We start from the raw sequence: 14,962 nt of genomic DNA, 5'->3' as shown, positions 1-14,962 counted from the left end.
AACTCAAGCGATTATTCGCTTATCAGTTCTTAAGATTCTCTACATTCAACTGTAACTTGGCATTTACAAAGTGAGGTAAATACGTAAACTCCGTAACCTTATAAAGTAATTAATAACCATATATATTGTTCCCCAGCCACGTGTCCGTTCGTTCTAGGTCACATAACTAGTCACTACAATAAGAGTAGATCTGATAGCTTTAACATAATAAACCAAAAAAGTGCTCTGAAAATGTTGTTGCATAGACTGAACATAAAAAAATTCCGGAGTCAAGTACAAAAAGCTGTAACATAACTTGCGAATTCTTTAATCAAAAAATCGCAAATGATCTTTGACCGTTCATATTACCACATTACCTTTGGTTAATACCAAACGTAATATGAACGTAACACTTTCTCTCGTCTTCTGAGCAGTTAACATAAATTGAGGAATGCGGTTCTGAAATATTTTTTTCATTTGCTCGTGTATTAGCAAACATGTTTTGTCATCGCATGATTTTTTTAAACTCTGGTTCGCAACCGCTCGGCCACAAGTGGCAGAACGAATAGCAACTTCTGAAAGTTGTAGTACGACCAAGATTCGAAGGCAGGTAAACAGTTCGACTGCATGGTTAGAGTCGTAGTTTTCCTTACGTGTAATGTAAGTAACCGTTTTTTCCTTTGAACGTCTACCACAAAGGAACCCTTGTTCATTATACTCGAAAGATCTGACATATGTCAGATCAGTTCCAGAAGATTATTGACCGTCAAAAAATCAATAACAGTGAGGGGATCGGATGTTAAGTCCTCCTTAGAAAGTCCGATGCAACCCAGTACGTGATCTGGTGAAGCTGGATGGTCACATCATTTTTTACAAGCAGAGTGTATTTTTCTTCCACAATCAAAGGAAAGACATTTAAGGTGGCCACTTGTTAGTCTAGACAGAGCAGTCTGGGAGACACGGTCACATTTGATTTCCAGTAGGGAGCCAGGGGATGTTTCTATATACCATTGGTGCGTAGATGGAATACGCCATAGGAACCCTTTGTCTTAGCAGATAACTCTATGATCTCTGCCATACTCAAATGGCGCACCCTACCAACCTCACCGAAGAAGCGTGAAATAGGAATATTGCAATACTTTTTAAACTTTTAGTCCCCAATCTAAATTATCATGTTAAAAAAACTTGATAAACTTTTAATATCCACCTTGCTTTTAGCGTTTTAGTTCAGCTCTTTCAATTTTTAATTCATTTAAATATACAGAAACACAACCAGGAATCTCAAAGCATTTCATTTAATGAGAACTTTTATTTATTACATTATTTTAAGTACCGTTTATCAAAAACTATTTTCAGTAGTTTATTAACAATTTATCTCCATTAAAATATCTATATATCTATATCTATATCCATATTTCTCAATTTTATAACGCAGTAAGACTATAATGTTAATGTTGATCATATAACTCGTATCATTCAGCTTCAAGAAAGAGTTTCGAAAGGTAATTAATTTCTTTGCAAAATAATGATGTATATAACGCTGTCTAAAAATGGTAAAGATTTGAAAGATTGGAGGTGGATCACGAATTAAAAAGTGTTTATCTTGATGGCAATCTACTAGCTTCAATGAATTTCTTGCATTTGAATAAATCATTTCTCAATGATACATTGATTTATGCAATTCAATTAAATTCATTAGTATTGTTTTAAATCTACGTTTGTTCTCTTTTGTTTGTAAATGAGTATTCTATATTCCATTCCCATTAACATTTTTTTCATGTTATCGTATTAACACATATATTTTAGTAATGAATTTTCATTCATATGCTTTTTATCTGACTTTTATTTTTGTTAGAATTAATGGAATACCTCCAAAGCAGAGGAACATTTCGAGGAGGGAAAAAAGCCCTTTCGAATGAAAGCGTTGTTAAGTCAATAGATGAGACATTGTGAATGGAAACCTTTATTCATGAGCTACTAGAGTTTACGCTCTTTATAACGAGGCTAATAATTGTTTTTTTTTTATATTTTTTATTTTTTAAGAGAAACATCACAATTGTTTGGTACTTCCAGAAACATTTGTTGAGCATTTATGCAGATTTTAGAGGATTTAACGAAGTTTCATTCAAACATTCAGGAGCAATCTAAAGAATAAATTCGATACATCTCTTCTATTTTAAATCTTTTTTCTTTACATTTGATAAGCAACAGTGAATCTTATCTATGATTACATTTCAAAAGAAATAAAATACCTAATTTTTTCTTATAAAAACAGGCTTAAAAATCATAAAATAAATATCTGTAAGTTCGTTCAGAAAAATACTTACTTATAGAAAATACAGATTAATTAATTGGCAATTAAACAAACAAATTCCCTTAAGAGCACTCGGAACAACACTTTATAAAACTGCACTAGCAAATATTTTATTTTTCTTTCAGTATATGGAAGAAAAAACAATTAACATTAATCCATAGTTTTTTCTCTTTATTAAATTCTTAAATTTAGTTTCTATATTATTTACAAATGTCAATAAACCTGCTTCTCGTCTTTCTGTTATCAATATGAAATATGTTATTTCGTTTTTAAATTTCAAGTAAAATTTAGCTTCGGCTTTTTTCATTTCGTACTGGAACTGACATATTTTCGCTTACTTTGTGATTTAGTTTTAATTACAATATTATATTTTTCTCACTTTCGAAGATTTTAAACTTTTATAGTCAGTGACAGACAAAATGTTATATGTGGTTTCAACATACGCATTGGTTTCCCACTTAAGATTAAAAATAACTTTCAGATCCTTAACAGATATAGAAATAATGTATATTTCGGCAGAAATTAAAATGTAGAAGTATAAAAAACTAGGAGTTTATTCGAAATCTAAATTCCTTTCGCTACTACTAAACTAAGAAGCATTTTTCCCTCCTAGCAATGCATTCAAAAATATAATTAATTGATCATATACAATTATGTTTTTGAGGTTCGCTGAAAATACTTAGATTCAACTCGATACATGATATATTGGCAATTTTTAAAATGTTACCTAGTTACGTATTCGTAACAATCAATCAAGTAAACTTTCCATAGTACTTTTAGCTTTCCTAAAAGTAGTGATAAAATACCGCTATTAGCATCTGCCAATAAATTGGTCATAACCGCTCAGACGGTATTGTGTTTAAGGGAGCCTTACTGCGGTACCGAAGGGCCCGGGTTCGAATTCCGGAGAAGGCATGGATGTTTGTAAATGTATATTTTCTTTGCGACACGGGAGCACTCTAAATGGCAAGCCTAAAGTCCTCTCGTGTTGTTTGGGGGTAGGGGAGATCCTCTGGGTGCTATTCGTTCTTTCTCAAACTTGGGGTGAAAAGTAGAAGTTCAACCTCCTTTAAGGTTCTGGCAACCACTCTTCCATGAAATTACACGGAGAAGACAACAACAACAACAACTGCCCGTTAAGTAGTTTTAAATACGATGAATTGTATGAAAACATTAACCTCGAAAATTAACATGATGAAAAAGATAGCAGTGTGCGAGGTCACGAAAGTTTGCAAATAAGGTCGTTATGACACGACAAAAAAGTGCTTCCTATAGAAAGAACCCACAGTTCTTTAATCAAACGTCTTTTGCTAAAATATACCATTGCGCTGTATAATTTGACTCCGTTTGCTTTACAACATGAAATTATCTATCGAGTATAATTACATTTCATGCATTTCTTCCATAAAGAGTACGCTTACAGTCTATTATAGACAAATTAAGTTTTTGCAAGTTTCACATGCATGACATGAATTTTTTTTCTTTAATCCTTTTGAACACAGAAGTATTTGCCTACACTTTTAACATCAACAATCTCAACTCGATATATTTTCAGTGTTGGCAAACTTGAAAAGTAGTAATAAAGAAGCTCATGGAAAAACAAACATTTCGAGGCACTTGTTAATTCTCTGTCGGTCTACTTCTTAGGAAATAATTTCTTTTAAACAGAAATTCCTAAGCATGGGCGTTTAGGAGTTTAAGAACAGATTTTTCTTCTATCAGCAAAAAAGTTTACATCTCACAGTATATATACATGAATGTGAATGGCTATTGAATTATGACTATCTCGCTACATATAACATTAGGCATTACACAGAGTTTCTCAACACACCACAGGACGATTTCTGCGTGGATAATGATTTAGGTTTTGATGACATTATATTATTAATTACTTCGAGTTGTTTGTATCTATTCCTATTTAAAGTACTTAGGCTCAGGTAGTTTTGCATTAAGGGTTTTCATTCAATCAATCTCCCAAGAGAAACATACTTAAAAAATTAAATGGGGATGAACATTTTGAGTTTTCATTTCTATACCAATAAAGCACTTGCTCGGATATCACAGAGAGAGATAAATTTAATTACTGTCTTTCTGCCATTAAAAATGATAAACTATATGTGATTCTACATTCGTAAAAATGATTTTTAAGTCGCTAAAAGTGTAGTTTTAACAGGAAGTAAAACGCTAATGGAAGACGTTAAAATGCGGCTGAAACCACATTTAAATTAAAGGACTGAATATTGAATCGAAATAAATCTTTTTTATAATCAAGTTGCATAATTCGATTTGCTTCCATTGAAAGCTTTAGGATCCCCAGATAAGGAGAAGTAATAATTTTACTAGGCACTAACAGTATTTTTTGTCTCTCTAATTCCTTCACCTTTTAACATATTTCATTAGATATTAATACTTTTTTATTGCATCGTTTTGTGATACTGCTATTATGAGTTACTTCAGAAGTATTTCTATTGATTCCTCCGTGTGTGCTGTAAATGGTTAGCCTACCCAGTTAAAAAAAGGGAAATCGGTGCTTTTAATTGCGATGAGGACACAGTTAAGGTTTCATTTGTCTGGCTTTAAAAATAATAATGTGCTCTATCTAATGTAATGTAATATGGTGCACGAATTTAAAGTTGTGGGAAATAATTACTCAACACCAGGATTCTGTTGACTGGGGCAACTGTTTCTCATCAGTAGCCCGTGAAGTGGTGGCAGAACGAGACGAACGTTTCCCTGGTGCGTAATTTGGTTAGCATCAGTGGTTATCAAATAGATTTTTTGATCGGTGTTTTGAATTCTGGCGTGAGCACAATTAGGTTCTCACTTTTCCTGGCATCTAAAAACATAAGGATCCATACTGGTGTCCAAAAATGAAGTAAGGTGAACGAAAATTCATCACTGCTTGCATATAATCGACTAGTGCATTCCCCAGTTTGTCTGTGGATTGGAAAGAATGCAAGATATTATTGCCTCTCGCTTGCGAATGCTCTGGGATGTAAATGATCAAAACGCCCAATAGGCAGGTAGAAATTCCATGACTTGAATTCAAGGAGAGCATAGTGTACCTTTTATGCACTTGGCTTTGAAAACAATAATGTTATCTACAGCATAATACAGTGTGCTTCAAATTCCATATCTATTATTTCATGAGAACTTCTTTATCAGCAGTAAAAAGATATATAAAATTTAAAATCATCTATATCAAATAATTTTAATACATTTAAATATTTTTCTTCTATATTTCCTTTCTACGCATATAACCCATTTCTTTAGACTAACCAGAAAACCTTTTCTATCATACTAGATGCAATTTAATATACGACATCTGAAATGTTAAGATTTTCAGTTACCCAAAACTCATGTTCTTTAAGCAGGAACCAATTGGTTCCTTCTTTGAAGATCTTATGAAAATAAAGATTTTATGAATGTGAAGCTTATGTGCTTCAAACGCTTCCTTCAAGTTAACGATTGGAGGCAAACTATGCTTGACTACTGATGGGCACTAAGAGAGCCACAGCATCACATTATGTCACATTGTACGTCAGAAATTTGGTTAAAGGTAGCATGGTCCTTTATTTACCACAATAACTTATTAAAGCATGGTAGGTTTTGTCGCAAACTGCATCCTTTCGCCATAGAGATGGGTGTTTTCGTGGTTTTCCCCATTTGTAACGTGTATACGAGGCAGTTTCCTTAGATAGTCCTCCACGAAGGCATCCCTCCCCTTAGGCAGATAGCCCTAGTGTGCTTTGCCATAATTAAATACACCACAACATTCGCCATAGAGAGTAAATAAATGGAAGCTATTACAAAGCAAAATATGGCTATGGAGCATTTTAAGTAAACATCACAGTCTTAGTTAGACACTGAGCAATTTTAATATTAAATGTTTCGCTTGTATAAATATTTTAACTCAATAAGTAAAATGTTTGGAAAGATTTCCTTTAATATCGTTTTTTCAAGTGTTTGTTTGGAAAGCATATTTTTCGTATCGTTTTAGGTAAAATAAATCTATTTTTATGTTCTCAGTGGATTATTAAGAAAATTCGTTGAAGCGTGAAAAACCTAGAAGCGTAAAATGAGTTTTGAATAAAATTACGATACTACACTTAATTCCTAAAAATAACATCTGATCATTATGTTATGTTACTTTCCGTGTAAAAGCTCAATATGTCTCCAGGCGTAACCGTAAACCTAATCAAAATATCTTTTTTTTTTTTTTTTTTTTTTTTTTTTTTTTTTTTTTGTAGAGATTCTAATGTTTTCAAAGCCAGAAAATGTAAATCATTAATTACGCAGTCGCCGCAATTCGAATTGCAGATCGTTCAATTGGCACGTTGGATATGTTAACTAGTATATAAACGACGAAAGTGCGTACGAGCGACAGGAGTACGGAGTAATTGCAATAACTGAAGAGTTTAATTTATAGCAAAATATTACAAAGAAATTATAAAATTAGTCATTACAAATTTTATCTACAGATTCCTATGGGTATTTAGATAATAAGTGTGTAAAATCAGAATGCTAAAAGTGAAATACATGGGAAATAAAATCAGCAAAATTTTTGGAACCTGTGAAGATCGTTTAATTGCTTTGTTTCGTGATTATCAAGTGCACGTGTTTTTTTTTTCCTTCACCATCAAATTTTAATTGGGTCATATAACAAAGTTAATCTGGCTGATCAGTTTTACTTAACTTTAGCTACGTGTCAGAAATTTAACTTGCAGAATTCAAACAAAAATGGTGTCATTAGGATTCTTTTGGGGCAATTCAGATTTTAAGATATTTTCCCATATATAGCATCATATTCCCATGTATAGCATCATGTTGTGCAATATGTTCATATTTTTGACACACGTTTCTTAGAAATAAATCATATAAAACATATCAGAATATGTAAGACAACAAAAATGTAAATCAAGTTTATAATTTAGTTTATTAATAGCTTCTTAATCCCTCATTTTCAATTTGGGTATTTCGTTTTTCTATTCTAAAAATGACATTTCTGGATTACGTCGTTTCTAGATTAATCTATGCCACAAATCTTGCGTAACGCAGATGACGTAGTTCATTGGCAACCTAAACTCTGAGACCTCTCTAACCTAAACTAAAACCTTTCTCTTATAAGACTGTCGTACTGGATAAATGCGTACCTTTAGCTTCATTCTCTGTGCTGCTTGGACATAATATCGCTGTGTTCTCTTCCAATCGCAACAGTATCAAAAATGTAACTGTTTTGGAAACAGGCATGATTAGAGTTCCAAGGGAATTATGGCCACAAATGTGCATTGAAACAAAAACGATGATTTAATCTCCCTCGACTGCCAAATTTCCTATTTATTATGGGTTAGCATTCTATGCAATCAAAATACTTCTTCTTGAATACAGATCCAGGATCTGTCCTCTCTATGTGATGCGCAACCAGTATTTCTACGTTTTTACGTATCAAACGTTCCTACATCAGGGCTTGTAAATTTGTTTTTTATTACATATAATATATATATCGCCAGTTGCTCCAAGCTGCCAACCCTAGGCGTCACATTTCCCATTTTGAATCAGTTTCCTTTAGAATTACTTTTATTTACATGTTAGCTGTTATTTCTTCCGAGAATGTATATACACATTATGTGAATACCCATTTGATAATGAAATAATTTTGCATGTGAAATCTGGAAGTGCTTCTAATCTAACCATTGCATCTTATTGTGATGTAAGGTATATTTCAAATAGATTTCCGGTTTTCTTTCGATTAGCTTTCTAAGACGAAGATATCGCTGTTACAAAAAACATATTTCACTAATAATTTTGTTGTTTACAATAAAAAAAAACATCAATAAAATTACGGACCAAAGAAAATTCATGCTCACTCTAATGGGAAAATTAAAAGAGTTGATAGGATTTTAAAATGCTGTGAACTCTAAAACAACAGTAGTGTTCTTGACATCTTCCCACATCAAAAGAAAGTATTTTAACCTTTCTTCTATAAACATAGACGTCAACTAGCTTTAAAAGTATTTATTAACAGAGCACAGAAACAGTTACAAAGAAAATACACATCTAAACAGAACTACACCATAACGGAACACCTAACAAGAACTAGCGTTCGAGTCATGGAGACTAGACAATCTATCCTCATCGCACCAGGAGGTTTCGATGAGGTAAGTTGCTCTCGTTGCCTCTAGATGGCGTTTGATAAAATAGTACGGTTGTATCCAAATAGTTCTGCTACAGAGTGAGAAAAGTTTCAGTAATGTCACGAAAATAAGGATTAAATTTAGAATTAGTGTGAATAATGGCACACAATAATTGCTTTTAATAAGTATTGCAAGCCCAGGATGCATTTGGTATGACTAAATCTTCTACTTCTTCTTCAAAGGATTCAATATCTTCTGCTCCTGTTAAGAATTACGCGAAAATATATTAAAGTATTATTTTTCTATAAAACCTTTCAAATAATAAAATTACTTTAAATATACTTTAATACATCGATATTAAGCAATATGTCGTACCAACAAAAAGAACGTAAAGGTCTAACATTTCTGTTGGTTCGCTTTAACTAAAATAAGAAAAACAAGACCAAGGGCATGCTTGGTAGAAAAACAGATGTTCAATGAAGAATGTAGGTTTCTTTCTCACATACCAACACAGAATAGAATTAAAACAAATGATAAGCAAATAAAAGGGGTAACAGCGATGCCAATGTCTTCATAAAATTTTTAAAACGGAAATATTTTGGCGTCGTCGACTTCTTAAAATTTGAAAATCCTTTGATAATCTAATAATAAAGCGGGGAAAAGAAGAAATACAAAATATAAATTCCGCTTTTTATTTTTCAGCATCAACGACTAAAGCAGATACTGCAGTGTTATAGATAAACGTAAAGTAACTGCATTGTTTGGAGCACAGTTTTGAAGAGGAAATACAGATGGAGTTTTAAAGCATTTAGCGTATACAATTATGCTTTAGTGCACATTATATCTTTAAAGCTGGTTCTCGTATATGAGCAGAATAGATAATTCTTTAAACCTGACTCTGAAATATGGACAGAGCTTATCTGTATTTTCTGAACTACTGACAATTTCAGATTCAATTTAATTACTATCATAAATAGTATGTAAAATAAAGTAAGAAAAATTAAGCACCTCGAAACTTCTAATTCGCATAAATTCTAGTATTACATAGTAGGATTATTTTTGTATTAATTGTTTTTAAAACTGGGTAATTGCGCTTTAGGTATTAATTACATTGTATTCATAGTTTGTTTTTTTAAATAATCTTTGCATACTTAAGCAATTTAACAAGTATTTGTTTGTAGAAATAATTAACTTGATTTCATAAAAATTATTATTGCGTTCTACGGGTTCATGGATTTGGAGTAATTGGTGATAACACTTGAAAAGAACCGAAACGCAGTTTATTCGCCAGTAAGCACTGTTACACAGGGCAGCTCGAAGGGCTTGTTTACAGTCGTCGAATATATACAATAAACACGCTGAAACAATCTGCAACACAGCCTTCAGGGTATAAGGGGGAAAACAGCTTTCTAACAGCTAACAGACGAACAGACGGGAAAACAGCTAACAGGCGGGTAATTAGCAGTTAGCAAAAACACTAAAGTACAGTTCCCGACTAGGTCGATAGCTCTCAAGCTAATCTCTAAATTCAAGATATTAATTTTTCCCAGGGAAGGCAGGTTATATATAGCTTCAACCTACATTCGACAATATTCTCAAGAAAACTAGAACGCATTTTCGAAGAATGCGTTCTAGAATGTTCTCGCTCGGTCTATGGCATATCGCCATATGGGCGATTTTGCACCAAATCCGGCAACCTTGCATTTCCTTGCCACTTTCTGGCCACCCTAATACCGCTTTCCGGAGAAGCTATCTCATCGTAGCTGGGCATCGCATCGCAACAATATTAGGATTTTTACATTAGGTAGGTTGACGTCTATAATGATTTAAATATACTGCCATTTACCTTGCACAGGTAAATTTTCTATGGAATTTGTTGTTCTCAAAAAGTATAAATTTTAGTAATATAAACTAGATCCAAAACTCTAAAAGACAACTCGTGAATTATCACTAAGTCTTGTAAGAACCACAGAGACAGGGTAAGGGTGTAACAGACGGTACCAGCTCGTGCTTACAGAAGTCAACAGTCTGGCTTAAATGAAAGACAATAAATGGATGAACAAAAACTAATGAAAATAAGTATAGCTTAACGATTTCACAATTTGAATAGCGCGCAAGCTGGCTTTGACCTAAGGTCAGCGTAACAAGTCTAATGGCAAGTCTAACTCAAGGATACTAATCGCAAATGATTCAAATTTAAGCACGTGGCCTTCAAAAGGTAGAACACGCTCTCATTCTCTCTTCCAAAACTGTCATTAAATAATTTCTGTTTTCTACCTAATTTGAATATCGCGCGAGCTAGAAATTTATATTCTGGCAGGAAAATGGAAATTAGGGCGATAGGATATAACATAAAATAATTAATCAGAAACTTAAATGATATCTTATACTCATATCAAAACATGAACTGATAATAAAGATAGATAAGCCAAATTTTCAACTGGATATTTTACTTGCTAGCGTCAACAAATTTCAGTCATCCAGTGAAATACTACTTAGCATCTCCCCTTCGCTGAGATATTTGTATTACTTATTTTTAGTATATTATATGTTAGGGATTTAAACATTTATATTAAGTGAATAGTAAATTTTAGGCATTAATTTATTGCACAGTATTAAAATTTATACTTTTTGAGGAATGTAGCTGAAAGTTTTGCAGTCAAGGGGTTTTTCGATTGCTAAACCAACACATGCAAAAGAGTGACAAATTATTTTTAATTGAATTATTTTTCTATAACTTCTATGTTTCTTTCTAAATGCATGACTGTTTTTCCCCAAATTTGAATTCAGCAAGTGCTCCAAGTGCTCCAATTGGCCCGAGTTTAATCCATTTGCAGGTCGGATTGTAACACGAGACAAGCCTCTTTTGAAAATTTAGAGATATTGCAAAATATGATCACTTTTGAAAGTCGGAATTCAGAACCAGTATTTAGGCCTATGATATAAAAAAAAATGTGTAATGAGTTAAGTAAGAACTAAAACGGGAAAAATATGAGTGTTATGTTTCTTCCAGTGAACCAAAATATTATTCAGGATATAAACTATTATTGATCACTTTTTCTGTGTAAGTGCTTGAGGTCTGAAGATAGTGTGTGTTATTTTTAGAAGTTTGAAGATAGATCCTTATGTTAAAAGACTTCACATTTACTTTGTCTTTTGTATGGAAAGAATGTTACTTGCTTAGCGTATGTTACGACTTACGTTCAGTTTCTCAGATGACGAGTAGAGTGACTTTTTTTTGTCTTACATAACGTCCGGCACCCGTGCCCTATATATATCTCGGATTTAGTTACGTGATTTAAGAAGGTTAGTATTATTAAAGTTTGATTCAATGCAAGTTTGACTTGGTGTAGACAGTTCTGCCACGCTGTATCAAAATGGTGACAAAATAAACGTACACTGCGAAAAAAAAATTGGACAGTTCTATATCACTCGTTCTACTGGGCCTATTGACGAAATTCAACTTGCGTTTTTCATGTCTCAAAAGCTTTACTTAGGCTATGTATTAGATATATATATATATATAGCATTGTTCTAATATAAACATTATGTCACAAAATCGGACTTTTTCTGAAATAACATGCCAATTTTTTTTTCAATATATAGATTATACGACTCAAATTATGCAAAACTACCAAGTTTTGAAAAAAAATCGCATGAGTAGTTTTTAAAAAATTAGCTCTCAAAATTTTAGCACCTCAATGTTAATTCAATTTGGCATGTATTTATTAATATATCTTTTTTTATTTTACTTATTTGATTCCTTCTTTCACAGATCAAAATTTAGGTTCGTTTCAAATAAAATTCAACCATTCTTTATGATTTATTTTTTAATTTGCATTTTAAAATAATTTTTATAAATTTTTCGAAAAAAAATTATATTATAGCCTACAAAATTTTCAACATCATCGTAAAATAGATGTATTTATAGGCACACCTGCAAAAAATTAGGGATTTTTATTCAAATTTTCTAATACATGAATTTGCGTATTGGAGCGTTTTGAAATTTGGCATAATTTTTGAGCGATAATAAGGACATCGTTATTAAAATTATTTGAAAGTTTGAAGGATGACCTGTCTTTCATTTCGTTTACAATGAAAAAATGAAAAGGAAAATAGGTTGCTATAAATTAAGAAGTTCGTTAAGTCAATTATTCTTTTCGAAAACTGAAAAAAAATACGCCAAAATAAATTTTTAAATTTATCCGTACATTTAGCACCAAATTTTACAAAATTTAATTTTTAGGTATAATTTGAGTCATAGAATCGAAATATGGAAAACAATTGACATGCCATTTCAGAAGAAGTCCGATTTTGTGTCAAAATAACTATATTAGAATGATGCTATATATCAATCTAATATATATCCTAAGCGGCGCTTTGGAGACAGGAAAAAAAAACAATTTGAATTTCGCCAATCGTCCCAGTAGAACGAGAGATATAGAACTGTGCCCTTTTTTTTTTTTCCTGCAGTGTACATGCACTAGTGAAGAAGAAAAATGACGACGAGGAGTGAAAGAATGTAGATGACGATGCCATGCAAAGAAGAAAAGTCGTATGGAAGGAAGCTGACGAAGTATTGCTGACTTTCGTAAAGTTTGCCGAGAAATGTTCATCTATGTCAGTTCGTGATGCTATGCAGCTTTTTTGTAAACACAGCAAATGTACGCTTACAATTTTATCAGCAGGCAAATATTGGAAGTTACGCTTCATCACACTAAGAAATTTGGAACTTTGTATATAATACTACATATGTGAAAATTTTATAATGTTTTTAATTTGTTTCTCTGAAATATAAAATCGCGTGCAGGTGTTTTAATTTTAAATAACCTGTACGATTTGTACGATTTTCGATATTCCATATCTGATTGTTGGCTGATAGTTCTAAAATACCATTGACGGATTTCTCATGCTGCATTTTCTATACAAGTCATCACAATAAAAAAATAACAGGTGAGTTCTAGAAGTATACATTCAATCATCCGAAAAAAAAATCTCTTAATCGGAATCGGCGAGTCTCGTTACTGTTCACTTAAGAGAAATTCTACTGTAACTGGTTAAAGATGAAGAAAAGAAATGTCGTACTTACTCGCACGAGATTATACCATTATTATTGTATTTACTCGCACGTAACTACACCTCAGTAGAGTTGCATGCCTTGCTGGCACTAGAAACATACATCGTATTTATACCCATAATTATCTTCCTCGCGTGTTTAGGCCTGACCTTTGCAACGTATTAAAGCTCTGTTTTATTTAGCAACATAAAATATATACTCAGGTAGGGTAGTACGTTGTTTAAGTAAAAAGAATATTTGTTACACTGATAACATCAACTACTGTTTTATAAATACATTGAAATGCATTGAATTTATTATAGTTCTTCGTTTAAGTTTTAATGTGCTCTTGATTACAGCCTTTCACTCGAAATTGCTACACTCCGCGTAATTTCGACTTTATGGCTTTTCAGCACTTAAAACTATGTTGCTGTTGTTGTGACCTATTTTACTTATCTGACAGAAACATCAAAACTAGCTCACAAAAATGTGCAAAGTGCAAAATTGCGCCAGTCGTTGTCAAGAGCTTTGAACACCACGCAGGTGACAGTGAGACTTTGCTCAGCTCCGCCCCCAGTTTCGATTCCCAAGGTCTACCACCCCTCATTTTCTGGGATCAACCTCTTGAGAGGACTTTCGGCTTGCCGCATGTTTAGAGTGCCCTCGTGTTGCACAGACACTATACATTTACAAACATCCGTGTCTTCTCCGGGATTCAAACTCGGGAGCTTCGGTACGACAGTCAGGGTGTCTAACCACTCTCCCGGCTGGGCGGCAGTTAAAGCTATTAAAAGACTGTAAGGTTTATCTTAATTTTTCTAACAGTTAATTTTTAGTTAAAAGTTACTTTCCTGTCTTTCCTTAATTCCAGCTTACAGCTTCCGGCCAGAAAGTATTTTCAGAATCGCGGGTGAATGCAAATAAGGAGAAGAAGTATTTAACTGTGAAGTTCTACTGACTTCGTTAGAGAGCCAGAGATTCTGAGCAGCGCGTGTTGGCCTTTTGGCTATACCCTCTCTAAAGCTATTTTTACGATTGGCCGTACATTAGGCCCTTGATAGCTTCGCCGTTAATTAGCGTTAAGAGGCTAACTCTGTTAGAATCTTGATAGCTTCGGCTATATCTTTTTAGTTAAGATTTACAGATTAGTTTAAGTTTTATTCCTTAGTTTTCTGAGTTCAAAGCCCGAGTAGAGGCATTGTTGTAAACTCCAAGAAGGAGTCTTCTGTGAACTTTATTTGAAATAATAAAGGGTATTTAACCCTTCTTGAGTTCTTTTCTCTGTCTACCGAACTAAAGCGATTATTCGCTTATCAGTTCTTAAGGTTCCTCAACTTTAGCTGTAAATTAAAAGATTGACAAAAATTAGAATCTTTGCTGAAAAATTGCCGGTTTTTTTTTCAATAAAAATTTCTACTCAACAAATTTAATTATCGTATCTTATTCTAGCTTCATGATTATTTTATCTGTTTCAGGCAA

This window comes from Stegodyphus dumicola, chromosome 3 (genome assembly GCF_044657685.1).
Source record: "Stegodyphus dumicola isolate Sdum_Otavi_A_Nest chromosome 3, ASM4465768v1".
NCBI classification, from domain to species: Eukaryota; Metazoa; Arthropoda; class Arachnida; order Araneae; family Eresidae; genus Stegodyphus; species Stegodyphus dumicola.
Note: the sequence above shows the minus strand (reverse complement) of the source record.